At 47.8% G+C, this 25,848-nt stretch overlaps 1 long non-coding RNA gene across 1 annotated transcript; it reads right to left on the bottom strand.

The window, feature by feature from the left end:
• Positions 1–9,645: 9,645 nt before the first annotated feature.
• On the bottom strand, positions 9,646–12,852 carry LOC119340621. The gene is made up of 4 exons (XR_005164618.1): positions 12,537–12,852; positions 12,357–12,463; positions 10,397–10,620; positions 9,646–10,011 (listed from the first exon to the last, which is right to left on the bottom strand). It is a non-coding gene; the product is annotated as an uncharacterized LOC119340621 (long non-coding RNA).
• Between the last annotated feature and the right edge of the window lie 12,996 nt (positions 12,853–25,848).

Genomic DNA, 25,848 nt, shown 5'->3' with positions numbered 1-25,848 from the left:
TGACGAAATGCCAACCCCAACGCCAGCGGTCGACGACCCCTTCTACAACCGCTACATGGAGGACGTGATCTTCGACGGTGGGCATGGCCGTGCCTACGACCCCGATGAAGGTGGGCACGACCGTGCTAACTACGACCATGGTGACTCGTGGCATGAAGACGATGACATCTATGTCGAAGGTGATGAAGAAGAAAAAGAAAGCAATGACGTTGATATTAGTGGTGCGCCATTGTTCATCGACGAGCTCACCCAAAGAGCGGAGGCACAAAAGAAGAGGAAGAGCATCCGCACGGGTTCATATACACAAGATGAGGACAAGTTGATTTGCCAAGCTTGGATGGAGATTAGCCAAGATCCGAGGACCGGCGCGCAACAAAAGAGCATTGTTTTTTGGACTAGAGTCCACAAAACATTTCATGAAAGGAAGATGTTTGAGCCCTTCCAAATTACAAGCAACCGTGGCATCGGCTCGATTCAAAAAAGATGGTTGTTCATCCAACAAGAATGCAACAAGTATTGTGTCGCATTTGAGAGCATTGAAGCACGGCCCGTGAGTGGTCTCGGCGTTGGGGACATGGTATGATCTCCTCTTTCTAGCCCTTTCCTTGCTACGACCATGAGACTTCGGCCGTGTATATGATTTGCATGTTCACTTGTTGTTGATCATGTGGTGTAGGCATTCCAATCTTTGGAGGCATTCAAGGCCCGGCACAGTGACAAGCCATTCACTCTTACGCATTGTTGGACGCTCATCAACATGTGCCCTAAGTTCAAGGACCAATACCGTGAACTACAAAGGAAGAGAGGACTGAAGACGGCCAAGTTCGCCGGAGGTGGAAATGGCGAGGCGTTGAAGAGGCCGAGGGGCAAGACCAACTCCAAGGTGGACGACATACGTGATGCCTCATCCATGGCCTTGCATGAGACTTTGCATGGCATGATGTCTCAAAAGGATGTGAGGGACGAGAAGAAGCGGCAAAGCAAGGACGAGCAAATGAAGCAATACCTAGACCTTCAAAGACAGAAGCTTGAGATGAAGGAGGCGGCCAAGAGGAGGAAGATCGACATGGAGGAGGCGGCCCGACAAAGGCAGCTCGACATGGAGGAGGCAGCCCGGCAAAGGCAGCTCGACATCGAGGCCGACAACATCAAGGCCAGGCAGAGGCAGCTCGACATCGAGGCCACCAATGCCGCCACCAAAGCGAAGGAGGTGGCCCTTGCGATCATGAGCGTGGACTTGTCGAAGATGAGCGACAAGACGAGGGCTTGGTTCGAGGCCAGGCAGAAGGAGATGCTCGACGCCGAAAGCCTGAACTAGGCCGTCCGATCGGCGTGGCCGTTCTTTTTGAGGCTGGCATGGGTGCCGCCCGTCCGGCCGCTGGTAGTGTGCCGGCGAGAAAACATTCATTTTTGAGACCGGGTGTGTTGCCGGCCGCTGGCTGTGTTGCCGGCGACGACAACTATTCATTTTGGAGGCTGGCTGTGTTGCCGGCCGCTGGCTGATGCCGGTGATGGACGTGTAGGCCGCTGGCTCTGTTGCCGGCGTGATGAACCGGGGCCGCCGCTGGCCTGAACTAGGGCTTGGCTTTGAAATGTTGCTTTTAGTTTTTTAAGTATACGCGGACAGCATGGGGCAAATGGATGCGGCCGCGCGCTGGGCGCACGGCCACCGCATCCCAGGACACGCCCGAACGCGACCCCAAATCCCTACCCAAACGGATAGAAACCGGACAAAACGGACGTCCGTTTGGGGTCGCGCGGTGGAGTTGGGCTTAGGTTGCTTGTGTGAATTCTAGTCGTTCAGCTAGTTAGGCTTATCAAATGAGGTAGTTGGCTATGGATTACACTTTGCTATGTGCGTATTAGTTGGGAAATGAAACAGTGTACCGTTATTGTGTTCATTGGTGTCGCAATGTATGAAGATGAATTGAGCACTTCTGCAGAAGATAATCATTATGCGTGTTTCCTAGAGATCACTTATTGTGCATGTGCCCTCTCGTTAACAATATAGGGACAACAACATTGCTCTTAAATGACTAACAAAGAAATCATCACAAGAAGTTAATCACATGATGTAACAAAAGCATCATCACAACATTGCATCAAAGAGGCTACAATTGTCCGAACCAGAATATTGCTCTAGTTTTGAGATGCTTGAGCACTAGAAGTTCTTCATCTGCATCTACCTCTTCTACCATCCCTTCTTGCCATTGCAACAACAAATATTGAGTCACTCCTCTCACCTTCGCGGCATGCAAGCGCAAGCAGTGGACTGTGCATGAGGCCATGAGGGACAATGCTTGGTTGAGCAAGATCAAACCTTCTGTGGAGCTCACTTTGGGCCACATTACCGAGTTTGTCGCCCTTTGGGTCCGCCTAGAGCATTTCCATCTTCAGCCCGACGCAGAGGATGACATCTTGTGGAAATTTGAGGCCAACGGTAAGTACTGTGCTATGTTTGTGTACGAGCCACAATTCCCGGGCTCCATGTTGACCACCATGAACAAGACCGTTTGGAAGCCCCCCCTCTAAGGTCAAGTTCTTCGCCTAGCTAGCGTTGCAAAATAGGCATTGGACGGCGGATCGACTGCAAAGGCAGGGATGGCCTGATTGTGGGCTATGTACGCTATGCAAGAGAGCCAACGAGATGGCCCCCACCTTTTCTACAAATGTCGTTTCACTTTGCGAGTGTGAAGGATGGTGAAGGATTGACTTGGTTTGGCGAACCTGCCAATGTATCAGTTGGTGAACGAGCGCTTTGTCAAGAAATTGTGTACCAACATGTCAAGGTCCAACACAGCTCACCGTAAGGGAATGGTCACCCTCACCATGCTTGTCGCTTGGGTTTTGGGTCATTTGGATTGAGAGGAATGCCATAGTGTTCCGAAAGAAATCGACGCCACCATTCGACATTCTAAAGCTTATTAAGGATGATGCCAAACTTTAGGTTACCGTGGGGGCTAGGCACTTGGGCGCTATCATGCACGCCGCCAGAGTAATTTGTTGATGTGATTTTTTGTTGATGAGCTAGTTGGACCACCCCTGTGAACTCTAAACTCATTCTTAATTAATGAACGAGGCAAGCCTTTTGCCTCTATTTCATATACAACAATATTGATTCATCAGACATCCTATATCTTAATATGTTGGTTGCCTAACATACTTATCCAAAAACCGAAAGGAACAATGTATGAAGAAGATTAAAATTGAGACGATGCTTAAGCAAACCATGCATAGAGGATGTTACCCTGCTCTGTCATAATAAAACACCTTCATCATACATATTCTCTTACATGATTACATCAGAATTTGAACTGAAACATAGTAGTCAAAATGGAAAGGAATGACTTGCTCTCTCTCTCTCTCTCTCTCTCTCTCCATTACTTGGAAAAAATAACTTTCCCATAAGTCTACAAAAAACATTCTTGGAAGTACCAGACACCTTCAAAATTTGAACCAAAAAGGAAACACATATTTCCGGAAGTGCGTAGTACCCTTGGTGGCACTGGGTTGTCCAATAGGTCTCTTGAAGGTTCAACAGTTGGAGTACCGGGCAAAATAAAAGTGGAGGTTCCAGCCGAGAGGAGTGAAGCCAACTTCAACGTGTTTTCTAGTTCTTTTGGCTACCGGTTTCAACATGCAGAGCGTAGTCAAGGACTTCACATTCACGACGAAGACATCATGGGTAGAACTTTCCTTTCCCCTTTGCAAGCCTGGAGAAAGTATTGGAGATGTGAGAGGTATGCAAATGTTCTACGAGAAAATCCACAAGATCTATGGCCCAATTTCTGCCAAGATGGGTGATAGCACCGAGGTGAGAAGCTACCTTGTCAATCTCATGGACTATACTCACACTCACAAGGGACCACTTGATGTAATGGACTACATTTTCCAATAGATGAGCAATGTTGTGATGGAGAGAAGGTTTGCCACCTATGGTCTATCCCTTTACACCTTCATTGTCTATGTTTTTTCGGTCACCAACCTCGTGTTTGAGAATGATTACTTTCTCAGAAGCATGAAACTGTCAAGATTTATGTCGACAGGAACAAAATAGGTGATGGTGAAGAAGAGGATGATGATCAAGAGGATGAGCATGGCACCATGGATCTTCTCTATAATCAGTTTGGAACTTTTGGAGCTTGTAGCTTAAGGTCTAAGGGTAATGATAGAAAGATCACGAGAGGCTTGAAGTTTTTTCTTAGCACAGGGAAGGTTATTCATATGAGGCGGTACAAGGACCATGTTACATGCAAGATGAACATAATAATGGTCAAGGGCAAGCATGGAGATATTGTAGAAGCCGGTGCCGAGGAGAAGATCACTTCCTAGGAGTCGTCCTTTGGTGATGCTTTTGCCCTTGATGATGCCACTTCACCGCCTCATGCTCATCATGATGATAACTTCGACCATGAGAAGAAAAGCACTAGTTGAGCTATGGTCGTTAGCATCGCTTCTTATGCCTTTTTTTGCATCTTGATGCCAAATGGTGAGAAGTAAGTCCTATTAGATTGTGCTTTGGTTTTTTATAGGGTACTTTGTCACAAGCTCTCGCCCTTCTTTGCTTCTTATTGAGCTTGTGGTATTTTTTTTAAACAATGTCCAGTGATACTCTATGTTGTCATGCGTGGCTACACTATTATTCATACTAGATGACTCATTGTGCCATTGGCGCAGAGACCAACTGCAGCCCGAAAGTTGAGTGAACTATTTGAAGGGTTTTTCCCTCATCTGTTTTGCAAAATGATTATGTCGGTATTGTGTTTCTATTTTCCTTGATGATGATCATTGCCCGTATCTTTCTTTGGAGAAATATAGGCCGTTTTCTTGAGCAGATGAATGACCTCCGAGATTTTTTATGCTCCGGCCTTTTCTCATCTCATAATTGTGATGGAGAAACAACAATCGGGAAATTGGGTGAACCATTTGAAGGAAGTTACTGGTGAATTTCCTTTTATATTTACCAATGACACACATCGATGATTGTTGCCCATGTTGTTCGTTGGCCGTCTAGGGCAACCCAATGACTGGATCAATAGAAAGCCATACCGCACTCGCCACTGAAAATGACCTAATCCATCAGAACTGGGGATACCCACCCGAAATCACATGAGCTGAAGAAAACCAAGAGAACCGACCAGACGATCGGCGGGCCATGAAACAGTGTGATCAACGATCACGTGTAGTGTACACGCTAGTCAGCCAAGTCATGGGGGTGAAAGGTCGAGAGAGATTGCAAACCACACCATCAGGCCAGGGTACAACGGAGAAAGGCCAAGTGATATGGCAAAACACAACGCACAACCAGTCGTAGTGGGACAACTCCGGGCATACATGGCAAAACACACTATTTGTCCAGCCGCAATGGCCAAAGTCCGGGTGGTGCTAAAAAACGTGCCCAGATCCCAAAACACGGCTTCTGGACAAAGGGAAGAGACCACGAGAGACCGTGGCAAAACTTGACACTCCACTTAGCAGAACCCAAGCAAAAATAAGCCCAACTTTCGCATTCATTTGTATGGATGACTATATGAAGGGCATTTTACTCAAACTTATCAGTGACCCATTGCACGCCAGTGCCCGTGGCGTAATGGCCAACTACAGCAAAGAAGGCAAGCAAGGCAAATGAAACAATATCCAATGAATGCATGCAGACACGGTCCATCACAAAGGGCGTCTTCGCTCTCTTGCATAAGCTTCCTACAAATCTGCATAATCACATTAAAAAACATATAATTACAACATTAGCACGCACCACCTAGAAGCAAAACAATTGACACTCAAACCTGAACACAACCATCGTCCCTGTAGCCGGGAAGTTAAGCAAGTTTTGGGAGGCACGTATGGGAAATGTTCTTTTTGTGAGTCATCCCCAGAGTGCATTATCATTAATAAGAATACATATGGGAACATGTAGAAAAATTGGGCCTGATGCAACTGAAAAATCAGCTAGGTCTGAGCCTTCTCAGTCGCGGGTCTTTATCATGTGCGGATCCGGACACAGGTCCTTCATTTCGCTTTGATGCCATGCCTCGCGCGTTGTTCCACGCGCTCCAGGCAAGCCTTGGTTGGCCTGTCAACGTCGTTCATGCTGAGCGGGTTCAGTCGCAGGGTAATTTTCGTGTTTTGACCCTTTTGGCGTAGTTTAGTAGGATCTGGACCCAGTTTAATTTTTTTCCGGGTCTGACCCTTCTCCTGCCGCCAGGGCCCAAGGCGTTAGGGTTGAACAGGATACCGTTGGGGGGCCCTGGCGGTAGGTTAACGACAGCCTCCGTCAACCAGCCGTTGCAGCCTGATGTGTCCTAACGGCACTACCGCCATGGTAGACGGCGGTAGGGTAGCTAAGGCTACTGCCACCCCTACCGCCGTGCTTCCTGACAGTAGGGTCCTCTCTCACTTATTTTTCTACAAGAACTTGACCATTTGAATTACAAAAATGACTAATAGATAAACAGACAACAACAAATAGTGTTTGCGTATGAAAATATGATGATCTCACGCATTATAGATAGCAAATCGACATATCAAATAAGTTCAACATATAAAATAGGTTCAACATAGTAAAGTAGGTAACAATAAGACAACACCGAGTAGTTTAACATGGCACAACTACTTTAAGTAAGCGAGTTCAACACGACCATATCGCTAGTTCCTCCCTCTCTTGGCGGCACGCTCCTCGTTTCTCTTCGAGCGGGTTTTGTCCTGCTTCTTTGTGCGACGACAAGGGTGCTGAAACGGGGATGGACTCTTCCAATCCTTCTTCGGATGTTTCCCCCTCTTGTCCTGGGTTGGCCGAGTGGGTGGAGGCCCGTCTTCGTCGTCGTACTCCTCCTCATCACCTCCTTCGTCTTCACCTCCTTCCTCTTCTCCCTCTTCCTCCTCATCCTCTTCTCTCTGATCATCTTCTCCCTCCTCGGCCTCTTCAATAATGCGAGATGACGAGGTGGCATGGCTAGAGGAACCTCGCCGGCGTGGCTGGATGCAGCGAGGGTACATGTCGACCCACTAGGAGCATGCACGTCAATCGAGGTAGCGCACCCAATCATGCCCGCTATCTTGCAGCAACGGTTGATGATCTTCTACAATAACAAATATAGAAGATAATGGCTTGGATCATGTTAAGGGTTACAAATAGATAATAACATGACATGGATCAAATTTGTGGTTGCTCGAACACAATGCTATGAGGCTCAAAGTTACCTTCATCGCTTCCCTCAGCTTGCCGTCACCCTCCATGGTCCCGGGGTCACAACTTAGCGCATTCAAGCCATCAAAAATGTTTCTGTTCACCTCCGTAGCCTACAAATGTAAGGATCATGAAAATGTTAGCGAGAACAACCATGTCAGCATCATCCAACCGCCGGCTCGAATGCATTTGAATAAAACTTACCACTCTATTCATCACGGGTGCATACTCCCTGAAATCACCTTCCATATGTCTGAGGCTTCTCTTGTAGGCTTCATCCTCAGAGTCCTCCTCCTCCTACAGTGGTGCCATGTCCGCGATCATCCACCGTGGCCTCAGGCGCAGACGAAACTTGACGCCATCGTCATACCAATGCATGTGTCTCTCGTACACATTCCGGTCAATGGCCGACCTCTCCTCGTCTTTGCGGAACCTCCTCTTGTCCCACATTGCCACGTAAGTCTCGTGCTATTTGGTCTAGTCCATTATCGACTGAGAATGCTGCATGCTCTTCCTGCAGAGGGCAGAACAAACAATAAAACACAAAAGACCATAAGAACGTCAAACCGAACAAAACACGGTAAAAGAGATGGCAGCCCATATCACTGAAGGTCGAAACCACCGGTGGGGCGTGCTGGTGGTGTGTGTTGCAATATGCCAAATTGCGTGGCCACGCGCTATGGTAGGTGCCATTTGACGGTGTACATGCATATCATTGGGACAATGCACTGGTAGAGAAGGCAGTCCCGATAGCACATCTCATTCAGTTCGAAACCTCAACCTATCGTGGTACGACCACCAGTTAACCTACAGAAATACTGTTTAGCAACCATGAAAGTGGCTACATTAAAAAACTAGCTCGCTCGTTGGTATACCTGATATGAAATTAGGTTGTCCAGCTCGTTGGTGAAGGCCTTGTACAACACACTGCCCTTGCCTGAGAAGATTTTAACCGTGTCCCAAGAGTAGGCGACGATAGGGTATCGAGCACTGTCGCCATCTTCGTCATACTCCGTCCATGGAGTCTGTCTTAGTTTGTTAGGACGACCGACCGGCAGCCTCTCCCAACTCAAAATCGAGAGGGCCCAGACACACCCACCCATCTCAGATGATTTTTCGGTCCTCTATGTTGCGTCATCCAGCTACAAATAACAATTGATGATCATATGACACAATTTAAAGCAGCACACACATGCATCCATAAACGAATACTGAGATATATGTCTTAACGAACGGTGTAGGTATGCGAGGCCGGCGGACCCCCAGTTGTACCCTACATCCCAGTCGGCCAGGAAGTCGAGATACATCCATAGGGCGTTGTCCCCCGAGTAGTCTGGAAACATGACCTACATGAGAAGAAACCACAAGTAGGCCCTCACATACTGCTCCATGGTCCTCGGATCTGCATCTTCCGGGCATACGGCCTGGTGGGTTAGGAGCCAGGGCAGTGGTACACCAGACATTCAGTTATTCTTCATGGGAGGGAAGCTGTTGATGAGGGCGTTAACCCTGTCCGGCTAGTTCTTCCTCTCCACGCGCCCAATGAGAGCATGGCCCTGGATCGGTAGGGCCATGATCATGGCGAAGTCCTTGAGGGTCACCGTCATCTCACCACATGGGAGATAGAAAGAGTGCGTCTCGGCCCGCCAATGGTCCACCAACACTGTGAGAGCTGTTTGGACAAGTGTCGGCGCGCATGCTTGAACTGGAGCATGAAACCTAACAGCCCAACTCTCCTGTAATACGGCTCGTAGCGGTTGGCGTACTTCATCTCAGCGACCTTTATGTGGCCCCTCATACGTAATGGCGGAAGCATATGTCAATGTGTACACGAAAATAGTTACTAACTAAATTTTGGAAAGCCAAAATTTTGTTGCAAGACGTTGATCATTCTTACCACCACTCCATTCTCGATGTAACAGGCGCAATGACCGTTATCGAATGCCAGGTCAAGCATCGTGTAAGTAGTGCCGACTGTCGGACCAAGGGGGGACCTCCTGAAACAACGACATTTAATTATCAACATATAATCATCAAATGTATCATATTCAACCATTCACTACTAGGAAAAAGACTACTAGCAGCGCGGGTAAAATGGCTCCTAGCAGCGCGGGTACCCGCGCTACAGCTAATAGTTAGTAGCAACGTGGGTTAAACCCGCGCCACTACTAACTTTGTTAGTAGTAGCGTGTGCCACCCACGCTGCTGCTAATACGTACACGCGCTACTACTAATGAAATAGTAGTAGCGTGTGCCACCCACGCTGCTGCTAATACGTACACGCGCTACTACTAATGAAATAGTAGTAGCGTGGGTAAAAAACCAACGCTACTAGTATCCTATATACTAGTAGCACTCAGTTTCCTCCCCACGCTACTACTAACAATTTAGGAATTAAAAAAATAAAAATTAGATGTAGTATTCATGAATGGTAATACGTCCAATGCAAAACAAATGAATGTCACTGAACCATCTCAATATTCCATTTAACATGTCACAAAACCATCTCAAGATTCGATTTAACATCAGACACACACAACCATCATCGTAAGGTGGGTACCTTCCCTAGTGGTCTACCACCAACCTAAACAGACCACTTCTCTAGATGTATCTACCTAGGCTCGGAGTTCAGACGTCGGTGGACTCGAATCCTCCCTCCCCCGGACGGTGGCGTCAAGGTCCTCCACACCTCGGCGACCTCCGACGTCGAAATCACCTGGACGATCATCTGTGCGACATGGCAACCAGGCTCCACGGCGAAGTCCGTCTCCGAGTGGTTGAAGAGCACAGCGCCACCGGGCCGTGCTAGTCAGCGTCGATCACCTCTGCGCCCACGTCGGGAAAGTGAAAACTTGTTAGTACGCAAATTGCGTCAGTTCAACCAAATAGTGCCAAGGGTGCATTTACATGAGGACCAAAGAGAAACAACAGCATGCATGGTCTGAATCAGTGGTTGGCAGGATCAAAACAGCAAAGAACTAATGGCACTGCTATTATCACAGGCCTCATCTGGGAAGCTCCTTACCGTGGTTCATATGTCCAGCCTAGCTATATCATCAAGCTTATATTTATTTATTTCTTGACCATGCATATGCAAGTAGTACTATGCAAAAAACGACAGATACAGGAAGTAGTGAGACATATGAGGTACCAGTACTGGATGCATACGGTAAATGAATGAGTGAGGAGTGATGGTAGTGTGGTACTGACCCAGCAACCAGCTCAAGTAGCTGTGGGAATAGCTCTGATTCTCTGAGCCTGATGATCTCGGAGGTGGTGGTGTCGGTGGACTGGGTGGCCACCAGCATCTTGGACTCGAGGCTCTCCATCTCCATCCCGTTCTTCTCCATCTTGAGGTAGTCCACACCCCTCACCTCCTGCTTCGTCAGCAGCCCCACCTTCTTATCATGCTCCTGCTTAAGCCCCTCATAGTTCTGCCCAGTCGATTGTGCGGTTAGCGAAAGCGTCACGTAATAGTATGTGGTAAGTTTTGATGCGATAAAAGGGCAAAAATTGACTCTGCAAAGCCATGTATGCACTATTCCTATCTACTCCCTCCGTTCATAAATATTTGTCTTTTTAGAGATTTTAAATGGACTACCACATATGGATGTATATAGACATATTTTAGAGTGTAGATTCACTCATTTTGCTTCGTATGTAGTCACTGATTAAAATCTCTAGAAAGACAAATATTTAGGAACGGAGGGAGTACATCAAAAGAAGCACAAAGATTTGTATCTTTAAAGCTGTAAAATAAAGCTGACATTTCATGATTACTTAGTGAAAGACGATGAAACAGCCTATCTTTAGTTCTTTACCATGGCAAATGAGCTGAACAAGTTTAAAACTATTCGACGAAGGATCACATCAGTTGTATACCAATATTCGGAGAACAGAGCAGCACATGAAATTCTGTCTTACAGGTTATAAAATAACGCGCAAAGATCGAACATTTTTTGTATCTATATGCAGAACCATTGCTACTGAAGGCAAATTGCCTGCTGTTTATTTGCAGAGGTTATCCCACTCTGTCTGATATATGTAAGACAAGTGCATTTACTACTTTGTTGGATTTATACGAGAACAAATAAAGCATATCATGTTTTTCTAGTGTATTCACATATAAGTTGTACACTTGCACAACATGTTAAGTAGCAAGAGAGAGGGATCCAAGAATTTTGTGGGGAGGCATAATAGCATAACGGAAAGGGACTTGAATTTTCTAGATAAGAGGCATATGAAGGCCAAAAGCATTTGTGAGATTTAGTTCAATATACTTCAAGAATCACTGATTTAGCTCTCGAACATCTAAAACAAGCTATTGGACATTGGGCAAGTAGTACTGATTCTCAAAATAAAATGACGCCAAGCAAGGACAAGTGGTATATGCGATATGGAAAGCTACCAGTCTACCACCACCATCCTAAATAATGAGCTCACGAACACATTACAGACGGTCTGACGCCACATCTCAAACACTTGGTGCATTAGTTGAGTTACTGATGTAGGTAAGCTTCTTCATCTGCATCTCAGAAGCGGCTCTGCCCAGAATCCCCATGGGCGCAGACAGCTAAATTGGAACAGCAAAACCACATGCACTATAAATCAATTTAATCCAGACAGACGCTCCAGTTCATCAGCTAAACAATAGAGCAGATCGATAGGAAATTCTGTTTCTGTACACACGTTAATTCCTGGCTACCAAAATTTGAGGGGTAAAAAAATGGCAATAAAACTCTTACACTGAATATTCGTGTACACATTCCTACAATGAATTTGTGCACACATTCTTCCACTAGTCACTACTAGTTACAGGATTGAATTGTGATACCCTCAAACTAATATCAAGGTGCTGCAGCAGTCTAAATAAACAAAATCTTCATCTAACGAGGAAACTCTGACGAAAGATACCATCTCTTGCTCCGAATCTTCTGTAGACATTCTTACACTGAATTTATGAACACATTCTTCTACTATCCACTACTTACTAGTCACAGGGATTGAATGCTAAAATCAAGGTACTACAACAATCTAGTCTAGATAAACAACACAGGGCGCAGGGGGAAGTCCTCTTCGTAACAAAATCTCGCGGAAACTACCTCATTAGTTGGAATTAGGATGCCGTGGCAAAACGAACTGAAAAAGGAAAAAAGGCGGCCGCACTGACCTTGATGAACTCAGCGGGGACGCCGCGGACGCGCTCGACGAGCAGGCCGACGCCCTCGAGCTCACGCACCAGGCGTGCCACGCTGTCCTTCCCCGCCTGCACACGGCCTGCCAAATCGAATCCAAGGGGGTCAGGGGCTGCCTGCGGTGAAGAGAAAGAGAGGATAAGGGGGAACCTCACCTCCATGGCGTCGGTCTGCACTAGCAGCAGCAGGAGGAGGGTCGGAGGAGCAAGTAGCAGGACCTCCAGCGGGCCATCTGCATCGGCGGCGGGCAAGAGGGAGCCCTCCCTGCGCCGCGCTGCGCCCGGAGAAGGGGGCCCCTAGCTAGGGTTTGGGGTCGGCACAAGGGCACAACAAGGAGGAGGATCCACGCGTGAGGTGGGGGGCGCCGGCGGTGGGGTTGGGGGAGAGGAGGTCGTCGGCGTCGGCGGTGGCGGCGGGGTTGGTTGGGGGAAACGTGGGGAGTGGAGGACGAGGAGAGGCGTCGGGGGAGAGAAAGGCAGAGCAGGGGTGAGAGGCTGAGGTGGGGCGGCAAGGAGATAACTTAGCAGTAGCGTTGGATTTATACCCCACGGTAATCCAACGCTACTACTATGGCATGTCGTGGGTGCACGGTGGAGACTATTTAGTAGTAGCGTGGGATTTATAACCCGCGCTACTACTATGGCTGGTCCCGAGGGGCATCGTGAAAATCACTTAGTAGTAGCGAGGGTTATAAACCCGCGCTACTACTATCAACTTAGTAGTAGCGTGGGTTATAAACCTACGCTACCACTAAGTAGCAGTAGCGAGGATTATAAACCCACGCTACTAGTAAGCGTCTGTCTATAAGCTTTTCGCTAGTAATGATTCAACTAATATCAATCATATCATATTCAACAATTGTAAAAAATACTATAAACATGAACTAGGGTTCATCATCAAACTAGTTAATCAATCCTTTCAATCCATCATATCACATTAACCAATCATATTCAACCATTCAACTAACATCAATCATATCATATTCAACAACTGTAAACTAGGTTCATCCTCAAACTAGTTAACAAATCATATTCAACCACATCACCGCATCAATCATATTCAACCACATCAAACATCAATAAATACTTATTTTTTTTAACATGAACTAGGGTCTAGTTGATACTATATAGAAACATGAATTCAATTATATTCAAGCACATCATCAAACATCAATGAATAATTAAATTTTTTATGAACATGAACATGAATAGGGTTCATTAACTAGTCTTCTATCATATTCAACCACATCAAACATCATATTACTCCTAACTAAACAAACCTAAAAACAACAAAAATGAAAATCTACTAGATGAAATAGGGCTCATCTTGTGGCAAATAATGCATCAAATTGAAAGCTTTTTAACTCAAACGAATTGGATGGATTGAGAGAGCTCACTTTTCTCATTTCGGAGCCATCTCGATCTGCAAAAACGATGGAGAAACAAAGAAGATCGGAGGGGGGAGTGGAGGGGATGAGAGAGGACTTGTGCTCTCTGTTCTTGTGCCACCGCGCGGTAGGGGAGAAGATGGGGGTTGCATTCATGGGTGGGCCCCACGAGCCAGCCCCCATGGGCTTATAACGGTTCAGCACTTACCGCCAGGGCCTTTGGCGGTAGGGTTGCATAGCCTACCGCCAAGTGGCATGGCGATAGGGTGGACGGCAAGAGACGTTAGCCGTTTACCAAGGCTGACGTGGATGAGTGGGCTACAACCGTGGCCCCTGGCGGTAAAATGTTCAACACTACCGCCTTGGGCCCTGACGGTAGGAAAAAGGATCAGATCCCGAAATGTTTTCGAACCGGGGTCAGATCCAGCTAAGCTACACCAAAAGGGTCAAAACATGAAAGTTAGCCTAAGGGGGTGTTTGGTTCAGGGACTTTTTAGTCTCAGAAACTAGAAAAAGTCCCTAGGAACCAAACGGGAGGGACTTTTTCTACAGGGACTAGAAAAAGACTCTACTAGAGAGTCTTTTTTGATTAGTCCCTGGGACTAGAAAAAGTCCTAGGACTTCTGAACCAAACACCCTCTAAGTCGCATGATTCTTGTGCACATGTATGTACCACTCTGCATGTTGCATGCCCGGGCTTGCCATGTGGGGTTGTCAAAGGCTTGGCTGGCTAGGTATATCTGCGTATAGTTGGGCCGGTAGGCTACATGCACGGGCGTTGCATGATGCTTTTCCTTGATTTTTGTCTACTAGTGGCTAGCGCCCGTGGGGCACTTTGTCGGGTCGTACATAGGAGTAAGGCCAACTCCACCACGCGACCCTATCCTGTCCGGCTCCGTCCGTTTGGGGTAAAAGGGACAAAAGAGGCGGCCCAGCGCACGGCCTTAAATGGACAAATGTCCGGATTCCGTCCGTTTCGACCCATCCCAGGCCCAAACTAGCGCTCGGTTTGGGGTGAAACGGACGCGCGCGGACGACCGCGACGCACGCCCTTGCCCCCCCCTTGGCCCGCCTGTCAGGGACACTAGCAGTCCCTCCGCTCCCCAACGCTTCACCCTCTCTCCCCGCCTCGCCCCGCTGCCGGCGCTGCCGTATTCTCCGGCCGCCTCCTCACCGCGCAGCCCCCCCGCCGTCCATAACAAACCACGTCTGGACATGGCCACCACCACGCCCGCGCTTTCGCCGTAGTTTTGGCCGTCGCTGTCCTTGCCGGTGCCGGAGGGGACACGACTGCCGGCGACGGACCACGACGGCCGAGGCAGATTCCGACGAGAGCTCCAGAGCGGCCAGTAGCCGGCCGGCAACCACCCCTGCTACGTCGAGGTGATCATCGCGGCCGCTTCGCCACCGCGGCCGCAAGGTGTTCGATCTTTTGCCAACAAAGGTATGGATAGTGGAGACGAGTTTTTCTTCCATCACTTCCTTTGTTCATCGGACGATTCGTCGTCGGATGATGAAGAACTTGTGGTGGCTGCACTAGTCGTGAACGACCATATTCAACGGCAGCTTCCTTGGTACATGGGGTCACTCCCTGGCAAGGCTCCCACCCTGAACCGCAACAGGGAGAGAGGCCATGCCCTGCTCTATGCCGATTACTTTGCCAACACCCCGCTCTTCAAGCCGGATAAATTTCGTCGCCGTTTTCGTATGGCAAGGCATTTGTTCAATCGTATCCGAGAGGGAGTGGTTGCTCATGACCCATACTTCAAGTGCAAGACGGATGCCCTTGGCAAGCTTGGATTCTCCTCTTACCAGAAATGCACCGGGGCCATCCGCATGCTTGCATATGGTATTCCAGGCGATCTGGTGGACGAGTATGTGCGTATGAGTGAGACAACATGTCTGATGTCAATGTACAAGTTTTGCCAGGCTGTGATCGAGGTGTTTGGCCCAGAGTACTTGAGGCAGCCAACTGCCGCTGATACAGATAGATTGTTGGCGACCAATGCAGCTAGAGGCTTTCCAGGCATGCTTGGCAGCATTGATTGTATGCATTGGGAGTGGAAGAACTGTCCATTTGCTTGGCAGGGCCAGTACAAGGGGCATGTTAACGGGTGCACTATCATATTAGAAGCGGTGGCATCGCAAGATCTTTGGATATGGCATTCTTTCTTTGGTATGGCAGGTTCTCACAATGATATCAACGTGCTGCAACGTTCTCTAGTCTTCGTGAGGCTTGCAGAAGGAAACTCCCCACCTGTCAACTTTGAGATCAACGGCCACCAGTACAACAAAGGATACTATCTAGCAGATGGTATATATCCTCAGTGGTCAACTTTTGTGAAGACAATCTCGAAACCCCAAGGTGAGATGAGAAAAAGATTTGCCCAAATGCAAGAGAGTCTTAGAAAGGATGTGGAACATGCTTTTGGTGTGCTTCAATCCCGGTGGGGTATCGTTCGAAACCCTGCATTGTCATGGGATGAAAGAAAGCTTTGGGAGGTGATGACTGCTTGTGTGATCATGCACAACATGATCGTCGAGGATGAGCGTGATGAGAGTATCTTCGACCAAGGATTTGATTATCAAGGTGAAAATATTGAGCCCCTGCACCAAGACCCGGCCACATTTGAACAGTTTGTCCAATTCCACCGTGAGATGCGTGATTGGCACACTCATTTGAATCTTCAAAATGACTTGGTTGAGCACGTCTGGGATCACATTGGCAACCAATAGATGTATTGGTCCAATTTATGTTCAGTCAAGACAATTTTGATTTGGTTGTAAAACTATTTTAATTAAGACAATTTCAATTGGGTTGTAAAACTATTTTAATTTTCAGACAAACATTTGGGTTGGAAGTAGTTTGATGCAAATTTAGGCATTTTTGGCCCTCACGGACAGGATGGGGCAAATGGATGCGGCCGCGCGCTGGGCGCACGGCCACCGCATCCCAGGACAGGCCCGGACACGACCCCAAACCCCTACCCAAACGGACCGAAACCGGACAAAACGGACGTCCGTTTGGGGTCGCGCGGTGGAGTTGGCCTAAAAACGCGTCTGCTTCCCTGGGTTGCATCATTCTTTAGAGTTGCACAGGACCGCACCAGGTGGAAACCAAGAGAACGTGCACGCCATCAGGCATGTGTGTGACACCTAGTTGGATGGTCCACACACACTGGTTGAGACATTGAGCCCGGGTCGGCATGTCAGCGACCTATGTTTCCTGCAGTGTTGCGCGCGAGCCATCTACACCCATGCACCCGGGTCGATTGTTGCATGGACGGCCTTGCCGTGTGGGGTTCTAATAGCATCTACAACCGAAATCCTCAAATCCTCCACAAACATCCGCGGATGCGACCAGTCAGTGACCAGACAAGAGAGAAAGAAAAAAAGTGACCCAATCGGACCTCTCATATCATCCCTATACGTCCGGACTATCCGTGAACCCTCATATTGAGGACAAATGTAGGGAGAATATAAAGGCCCGTGGACGCGCCCGGTCAGTCCGCCACATTGGACGTGGATTCATTCTTTTCTTTCTCTCTCTTCATCTCCACCTATCGCGTGCAAGTGATTGGAAATATGAGGAAGAAAATAAGGAGTGTGGCTGCATAAACAGATAAATAGGGGTTCAAAATGGATATGCCCGGTCACTGACCGGGCACGTCTGTGGGTGTTTAGGGGGTCAGATTTGCTAGGTCCGGCTGTAGATGCTCTAAGCACATCTACAGTCGGGCGCCCCAAACCCGCCTCATACGCCTGGGCGGGCCGCACAATCATTGACCATTCACGAAATTTCGACCCAGATAGGCGCCTCAAACATGCCTCAAACTCTCGGGCTAACCGTATGGGGCGAATATGGGGGAGCCTAGGTGCGTCCGCCACGTCATCCTCGGCCCACGATGGCCCACTTGACCCCACATGTATCCCTCCCCATCCGCTCGCCGGACCCAACCCTGGCCACTTCACTCCACTCCACTCCCCTCCGCTCCCCTCTGCCACCCAAGCTCCCATTCGACAATCTTCGGTCGTCTCCGACATGTCGGGTAGTGGATCAGAGTCCTTCACCTCCAGATCTGTTGACACCGAGCTCATCCCACGCGGCCCCGAGGAGGAGATGGCCATCCGGCTTGCACTCCACCGCTCCCAAGAGGAGGCCTGATGCAGGATGCCATAAAAATGATCTTTCACGGTGCGAAAGAACTCACAAGGAGCAGCAACTATCTCTCTCAAATGGCAAAGAACAAGAGGAAACACTCTCAAATAAATTGCAGCAGATAACTAGCTTGGTTTAAAAGGATGCAACCCAAACCATGAAACTTCTGAACCTATGTAGTTCTCAAATAAATTGCAGCAGATAACTAGCTTGGTTTACAAGGACACAACCCAAACCATGAAACTTGTGAACCTATGTAGAATCACAAGGATCCTATATGAATTGAGGATAGGCCCTCCAATCCACACACATGAGCTAACACTCAACAAAACTAGTGATCACATCACAACACAACCTCACCGGCTATCAACAAACATAAACTCAGAAAATGTCATCCCCCTTCACATGGAACAACTGGGAGTCCTTATACTAGAAGAACCTACTAGTTAGGTGTGAAAACAACACAAAACTAGGCCCTTCCCAGTGCTCCACGGTGTACAGGTGCTAAGGATGCCACATAGGCAAAACCATGATGTGGCACAACAATTAAAGAGGAGAGAGAACATGTGACACCCGGATAATTAAGCTATAGCAATCCCAAGTTAATGGTGCCACATCACCACTCTTACTGTTGCTAATCCTCGGTTGATCCAAATCACAATCCAAATTCAAGTTCAAACTAAAGTCCAAAATTCAAATTTCTCAAACATGCAATCTAAAAATGTTCAAAGGGTGGAAAATAACCCCTGGATATTTGTCATGTTGAAACCAACCTCTTTTGAATTCCCAAAATGCCCCTGGGAATTAATTTTTGGTCTAACAACAATTAAATTGGCCTTTTCAATTTCTAAAAATGGTTAGACAACTCCTTTTGACCCCATACATTTTGTTCCATCTCAATATGTTGTGTTAGATTTATGTGCCAAGTTTTGTTCAAAACAAAACTCATTTGGAACAAAAAAAATGCAAAAGAAAAAGAGAAAATGGAAAACAGAAAAGAAAAGGAGGAGGACCTAAGTTACTGGTCTTGTTAGCCCACCTAACTAAAGACTGGCCCATACTCATCTAACCCTCCTCTCTCCCCTGTTCACGTGACCAGGTCGCTATAGGGGCTTGGTTGCCTCGGACCACCTCGTCGGTGCCGATGCCGGGAGGGGATAAGGGCGCCATGCCCCGACCCCTGATCGCACCTCTCCCCACTTGCCCCCTCGGGTTCCTCCCCCTGCTCCATCCACTCTCACACTTGCCCCTCTTCTCCCCTTCTCCACCTCTCCCTCTCCATCGATCTGGAGACGAGGCCGACGCGGTTGCCGCCATGCCCGCTTCGATCCCGCGGCCACCGTCCACCCCTTGCCTCTCCAACGAGTCCAGGAGCACCATAGCATCTCCCTCATCATCTACGTCGAGCCACACGATGCTGGACGGCCCCTGCAACGCCACCCCGACCTCATCTTTAACCTCGGGATCCACTGGTGTTCTTCTTCAACTCCAAAGACTTCAAGCCTCCACGAGCTCGCTGTCCTCCACTACCGCCTCACCGTGAGCACACGCCCCTCTCGAACCCCCCTTTCTTCTTTGTTCCCATGCCGTAGGCCTCGTAGCCACTGTTTCCAAGCTCGCCGTCGCCCGCGCTTATCTCTGGCATAGCCACTGGTGACCTTTGGTCCCGTGCGTGCCACCGCCATGTTCACCATGTCGAGCAGGAACCGTAACATCTTTTCCACGGGCCAATTAGTGGCCAGGAACACCATCTCCACCATGGCCGTAGATCGTCCCCGTCGTCACACCCTAGCTCCCGAGGAGCTCGCAGTCGCTGCGCCAGTTGCCTTCGCCCGCGCGTCCTCGCGCCTGGCGATCCCACGCCGCTCATAGCCATGCCGTTCCCCCTGTTTCCCCATTGGTTTCATCGTTGCCCGTCGCCACCACCACCGAGCCGTGCTCCGTGGAGCTCACGCTCACGACCAACGCCCTCTGGCCGTGGCCGCGCCCCCGGCCGCCCCGTTCGTGAGCTCACCGGCCGCGGCCTCGCTTTGTGCGTGTGTTGCGTGCTCGCACATGCCCTCCCGAGCCGCCTGCTGCTTGCTGCTGCTGCGCTTCTCGATGCTGCTATTGTTCGCTGCTCTGCTAGCTGCTGCTACCTTGAACTGCTGCTGCTATGCGCTGCTGCTGCCGCTTGTTGCTGCTCCTCCCGCGCGTGGCCTCGCCGCCGCTGCCTAGCGCCCGCACCGTGCCGTTGCACTCTGCTGCCGCTCTGCTACAAGTAACATTCAGTTACTATAGCAGTAGCTAGCTTTTCAGTTTTTACATTGAGTAACCCCCTGGGCAGCCCCTAAACTGCGGTTAAACAACTATTAACAAGGCTAAGAAAAATATGAGTAGAAAGTATACGTGACAAACTTCATTTCATCCCACTGGACCAAATCCATTTGATGCATGGATTAATTCCTACGAAAATCACAAAGTGGTATGTTCTGTTAACCGAAAAACTGAAAAACAACTTTATTTTCATAGCTACTTTAGTGCTGTTGATGATCAAACAAATGAACTCTAATATGGATGAAAGTGTTACTAACATGTAAATCGTAGAAAAATGCTCACAATTGATATAATGCACAAAATCATAGGATGTACATAACAATATTTATAGCCTCCGGAAAACAGCTAAGTGATGTTTGAAAAAACTGATGAATTCTCAGACAGTGAAATTTCAGGGTTTTTCCGGGTATTGTTAAATCTTTGAAAAATCATAGTAAATTAACCGTAACTCGGATCGAAAAACTTTGTACATAAAAGTTGCTCAGAATGACAAGATGAATCCGAATACGTGGTCCGTTCGCTCGCGACACATCCCTATCATACCAAACATCGAACATTTCCCCTCCAGTTCATTTGTCTGAAAGACGTCCGGAACCGGGAAAACTTTCCCGGATGTTTCCCCCTTCCCCGGTATCACGTAGCACTGCGTTAGAACGCCCCTAACGCTTCTTTTTGTCTTGTCATGCATTTTATTGCTCTTGTTTGCTCTGTATTTACTGTTTCTTCCCCCTCTTCTCTCCGATAGACCTCGAAACGGCTGCTGATGCCACTGTTATCGACTACGTCACCGACGACCCTTCTTCCCTTTCAGCGGAACTTCCAGGCAAGCCCCCCCTTGATCATCCCAATATCGCCCATTCCATTCTCTCATGCTTGCATTAGATTTTGCTAATGTATTTGATTGCTCCTATTCTGATGCATAGCCTGCTTTTGTACCTGCTATTGTTACCTACCTCCTTATCCTAAACTTCTTAGTATAGGTTGGCTAGTGATCCATCAGTGACCCCCACCTTGTCCTTGTTGCCCTTGCTTCATCATCGACAACTCAATCAACGTGATCGACGACCGGAGCCCGACACCTCACATCACATCACGCCCCTTTTTGTTGCTCGACTCTACAGAGTTACCATCGAGTGCCGAGGGTGGAACCTCATACATCACTCCTGATGAGATCTCTGTAGTGTAGCTATTCGGTCGTGGTCATCGAGGGTGGTTCCTCCTTCACCATTCTTGATACGGCTTTGTCGTGCAACACCTCAAGTGTGAACCTCGAGGGTGGTTCCTCTTACGTTCACCTTGATGATTACATCAAGTGGAATCCACTGGGGGTGATTCCTCGGGTTTTCCCCCTGATGTCTGGACACACAGTTACCTTGACTTCACTTGAGACCGTTGTGAAAGCCGGGCGGGCCCGGAGAGCACCCGTGCGATGTGATGGTGGCGGCTGGCTGTTTAGCGGTATCACCCGGGAGGGGTTGATAGCTCCGGACTTGTCCCGACAGCCGTCACTTCTTTTAATAATGCACTAACAGGTTTGGGTATTTGTTCTGAGTTGGCCTCTGGCCTTTATGCACTAACCACCACGCGAGAATAGTTATGGGCCTCGACATTGCAGTATCAACCGAAGCTTTGTTAGACGTCCTGTTCAGCATTGTGGCACGGTCGGATCATGCTGGCCATCCGCGGTGGTGCTGGTATCCACCCTGCACACAAAGACTCGGAGTGCAACGGGTGATGGGCCCAAGACCCCGGAGTTCTTAGGATATAGACCGGCGGGGACCTCTCTGCTGAGCTTAGGCAGGGTTGCGACGTGTTGATCTTTCGAGGCTGGGCATTGACCCCAGAAAAGTGTGTCCGACCAGAGTGATCGAGCGTGTTGGGTAACGTGGTGCACCCCTACAGGGAAGACATATATTCGAATATCGGGTCCATGATAATGGATGTTCAGACTTATATCCTGATCTTATATAACTAGAAATGGATACTTCAGATATGTGATGGATTTGTGGCTCCGGGATTGCTTTCTCGCAGGGAGTCGAGGAAGGATCTCTGGGCATTAATTCTACAACATGCTTGTTAATTATAAACTGCTATTCTTTACTCTTCTACATGCTGCAAGATGCTCAGAGCTGCTTGAAGATGCTAGTCTTCGATAGGCTAGGCCTTCCCCCTCTATTCTGGCATTCTGCAGTTCAGTCCACAGATACAAACCTTCCATTTGACACCAATGCATACTTAGCATAGATCTGATGCTTGCGAGTACTTTGGATGAGTACTCATGGTTGCTTTGCTCCCCTTTTTTTCCCTTCTTCCTTCTTTTTGGTTGTTGTAACCAGATGGTGGATCCCAGGAGCCAGATGATGCCACCCCCGCCGACTACTGCTACTACCCCGAGGGTGCCTACTACTACGTGGAGCCCGCCGATGACTAGGAGTAGTTAGGAGGTCCCAGGCAGGAGGCCTTGCCTCTTTGATTGTTGATGTTTGTGCTAGCCTTCTTAAGGCATCCTTGTTTAACTTATGTTTGTACTCAGATATTGTTGCTTCCGCTGACTCGCTTGTGTATCGAGCCCTCTAGCTTGTAATATGAAGCTTGTATTATTTTGATTTGTGTTTAGAGTTGTGTTGTGATATCTTCAATGAGTCCCTGATCTTGATCATACACGTTTGCGTGTATGATTAGTGTACCATTGAATCGGGGGCATCACAGAAAATTATCGTGACCTCAAGAGGAACTGATGCTAAGCACCTGGACCTATACAAAATGACTACCAACCAATACATGAAGAAATTTAATTGTTAAACAATTCAATGAGTGAAGCTTAGTTAAAAACTAAGCAACTATGCATTGAGAAGACTAGTTGCTAAGATTTTTAATGGACTTAGCACCTCATGTAAGCACCAATGCATTGGAAGTGACCTGAAGGGTAAATCCGTGAGCTCCGTGTTGTAGGAGGAGAAAACTTGTTGAGCTTCACGCTATAATTAATTCGTGGACAAATTGCATGAGAACTTGCACAACTTTTGAATCAAGACCTCAAATGATGCACCATTTTTTGAACGAAAGATGAATTCAAAGACCACCTTTTCCAGCCTCTAAAACATGCCAGAACCTTCTAGAATTAATTAGGTTTAGGTGGAGAGTTGCACCTGAAAATCTAATGTGTCATTTCTCCCAAAATTGGCACCGAAGCTTCTCAACTAAGATAATGGTCTTGCCCATGTCTTCCTTTGGCTCGTCTAATGGTTTAACATTTTTCTAGCATGAACCTCACTCTTTGATGCATTAGTCATGATCTGGTCCACATCATCCTCTCTTCCTTCAAACAAAACCGTCCTCGGTTTTGAGGTATTCTTTTTTGGCTTCTTCACATGTGGGAATTGCTCAACCTTGAGTGTTTGATCCACCATAGGTTTCAATACATGGTTCACTCCTTGATGCATGAAAGAATACTTGTTAGACCTCCCATGGTAAGTAGCATCATGATCAAAGTGCCACTGCTTTCCCAAAAGAAGATGACAAGCTTGCATTGGCACCACATCACATTCCACTTTATCCACATAACTTCCCATTGAAAATTCTACCCTAGCATGATGTGTATTCTTAAGTTTACCAATAGCATTCAACCACTTAACATAATATGGCTGGGGCTGCCTCCATGTTGATATCCCTAGAGCATGCACAAGATAACTACTGATGTTGTTATTGTAGCTACAACGTTGACTACCTTTCAGTTTTTGTCCTTGATCTTGCAAATGGATTGGAACACATTTTGCTGCTGGCCCTTCTCAACAATAGGAGCATCATCATGAGCCACTTTACAAACCATGAGATTAACACCATCTCCTCCATCTGAACTCGGAGGTGCTCCGGTCTCAAAAGTATAATACTCTGCATCTTTCTTCTCAGCTTCAGATTTGTCACTTGAGTCACCAGTGACATGTCCATCATTTGTGAGCGGCACCTTCTTCAAATTAGGACAATCCTTCTTGAAATGACCTCTACCTTGCATGTGTGGCACTAAATATTACTAATGCGAGTGACAGGAGTATTGGAAGATTCAACCGTTGATGCATTAGCTTCTTTCGTAGTCATCTTGTTGTGTGAGAGAAAATCTGCAACAATGCTTCCATCTACTTCTCACTGAACCGAAGCTCTACAAGTGCTTGATGTGTAGGTTCGGCTGCAATTTTGGCGATGCTTCAGCTGCTGCTCTACACGAATAGCTTGATGCACAAGTTCCTGCAAATCTTGATATGTAACCATCTCCATCCTTTCTTGCACATGTTCATTCGCCCATGAAAGAATCTTGACATTGTGGCCTACTTTGGCTTATTCACCATTGTCCTAATCATCAAAATCTCCATCTCTTTATAGTACTCGTGAACACTAGAGTTGCCTTGGCACAACCATTGGAGTCAATTGTACAAGGTTCTTGTGAAATGTTCAGGAACAAAACACTCCCGTAATAGATTTTCATTTGCACCCATGTCCCCGGACGACCTCCAGCGTACGACACAATTGGTTCCACCAAATCAAAGCATATCCGATAAACTCAAGGGATGCATATCATACCTTCTTCTCCTCTATATAGTAATGGCTATCAAGATCCGATCCACGCGCATCTCCCACTCCAAATGATCATCGGGCTTGGTTTTCCCGTTGAACGATGGAATGTTAAGTTTGAATTTACCGATCCCATCATTTTCATGGTGATGATGAGCATGCCCATGACCTATTTCTCCCATGAAAAAGCCTTCTTGGCCTTCTCTGCGGCAATCATGATGAGCACGTCGTGGTCGAGGCTCGTAGTAGTTTCGAGCATCACCGGAGTGGTTGCTCCAATGCTCTCCATCGTAGTCCTATTTTATGGAGAGTTGTTGATGTCGACCCCGTGTAGCAAGCTGATGACCCACAAGTATAGGGGATCAATCATAGTCCTTTCGATAAGTAAGAGTGTCGAACTGTAACAACCTGAGACCGATGCGCCAGGTGTCTTCCAGTTATTCGCTGTCGTTGCCATGTCATTTGCTTGCATGTTGCACTTTGCCATGTCATCATGTTCATTTCATATGCATGTTTTTCAAAACTTGCATCCGTCCGGGTCCCTCAGTTCTATCCCTTGACCGTTCTGAGCCCAGACACACTCGCACGCGCTCGCGGCAACTCTAAAATATTATTTTATAAGTGGCATAAAAATGTTCTCGGAATGTGATTGAAGTTGGTGTGCGGTGTTGTTGTGTTGTAGGTAGGCCGCCTGCCAAGTTCATCACATTCAGAGTCCATTTGATGCCCCAACTATTAACCGCGCTAACCGCCGGACGTTTCGATACTCCGAGACGAACCGGACCGTATCCCTCTTTCTTTTTGCAGCCCAACAAACTCCCCTCCATGCTCTTCGCCGTCGGATCACGATTGTGTGGGAGAAAACCGCTCTGAAAAACTCCTCTCCTAGCTTCCTCTGCCTATAAAAACACCCTCCCCCGAAATCTGGGCAAACCCTTGCCTCCACCAACCTCCAGCTCCCTCGCCTCATTTTTTGCACCGGTGTCGTCCTTCGCTGCCACTTGTCATACCGTGCTGCCGCCCCACAGCCACTCGCGTG

The sequence above is a fragment of the Triticum dicoccoides genome, chromosome 7B (assembly GCF_002162155.2).
Source record: "Triticum dicoccoides isolate Atlit2015 ecotype Zavitan chromosome 7B, WEW_v2.0, whole genome shotgun sequence".
NCBI classification, from domain to species: Eukaryota; Viridiplantae; Streptophyta; class Magnoliopsida; order Poales; family Poaceae; genus Triticum; species Triticum dicoccoides.
This window is presented reverse-complemented; position numbering and strand designations above follow the sequence as displayed.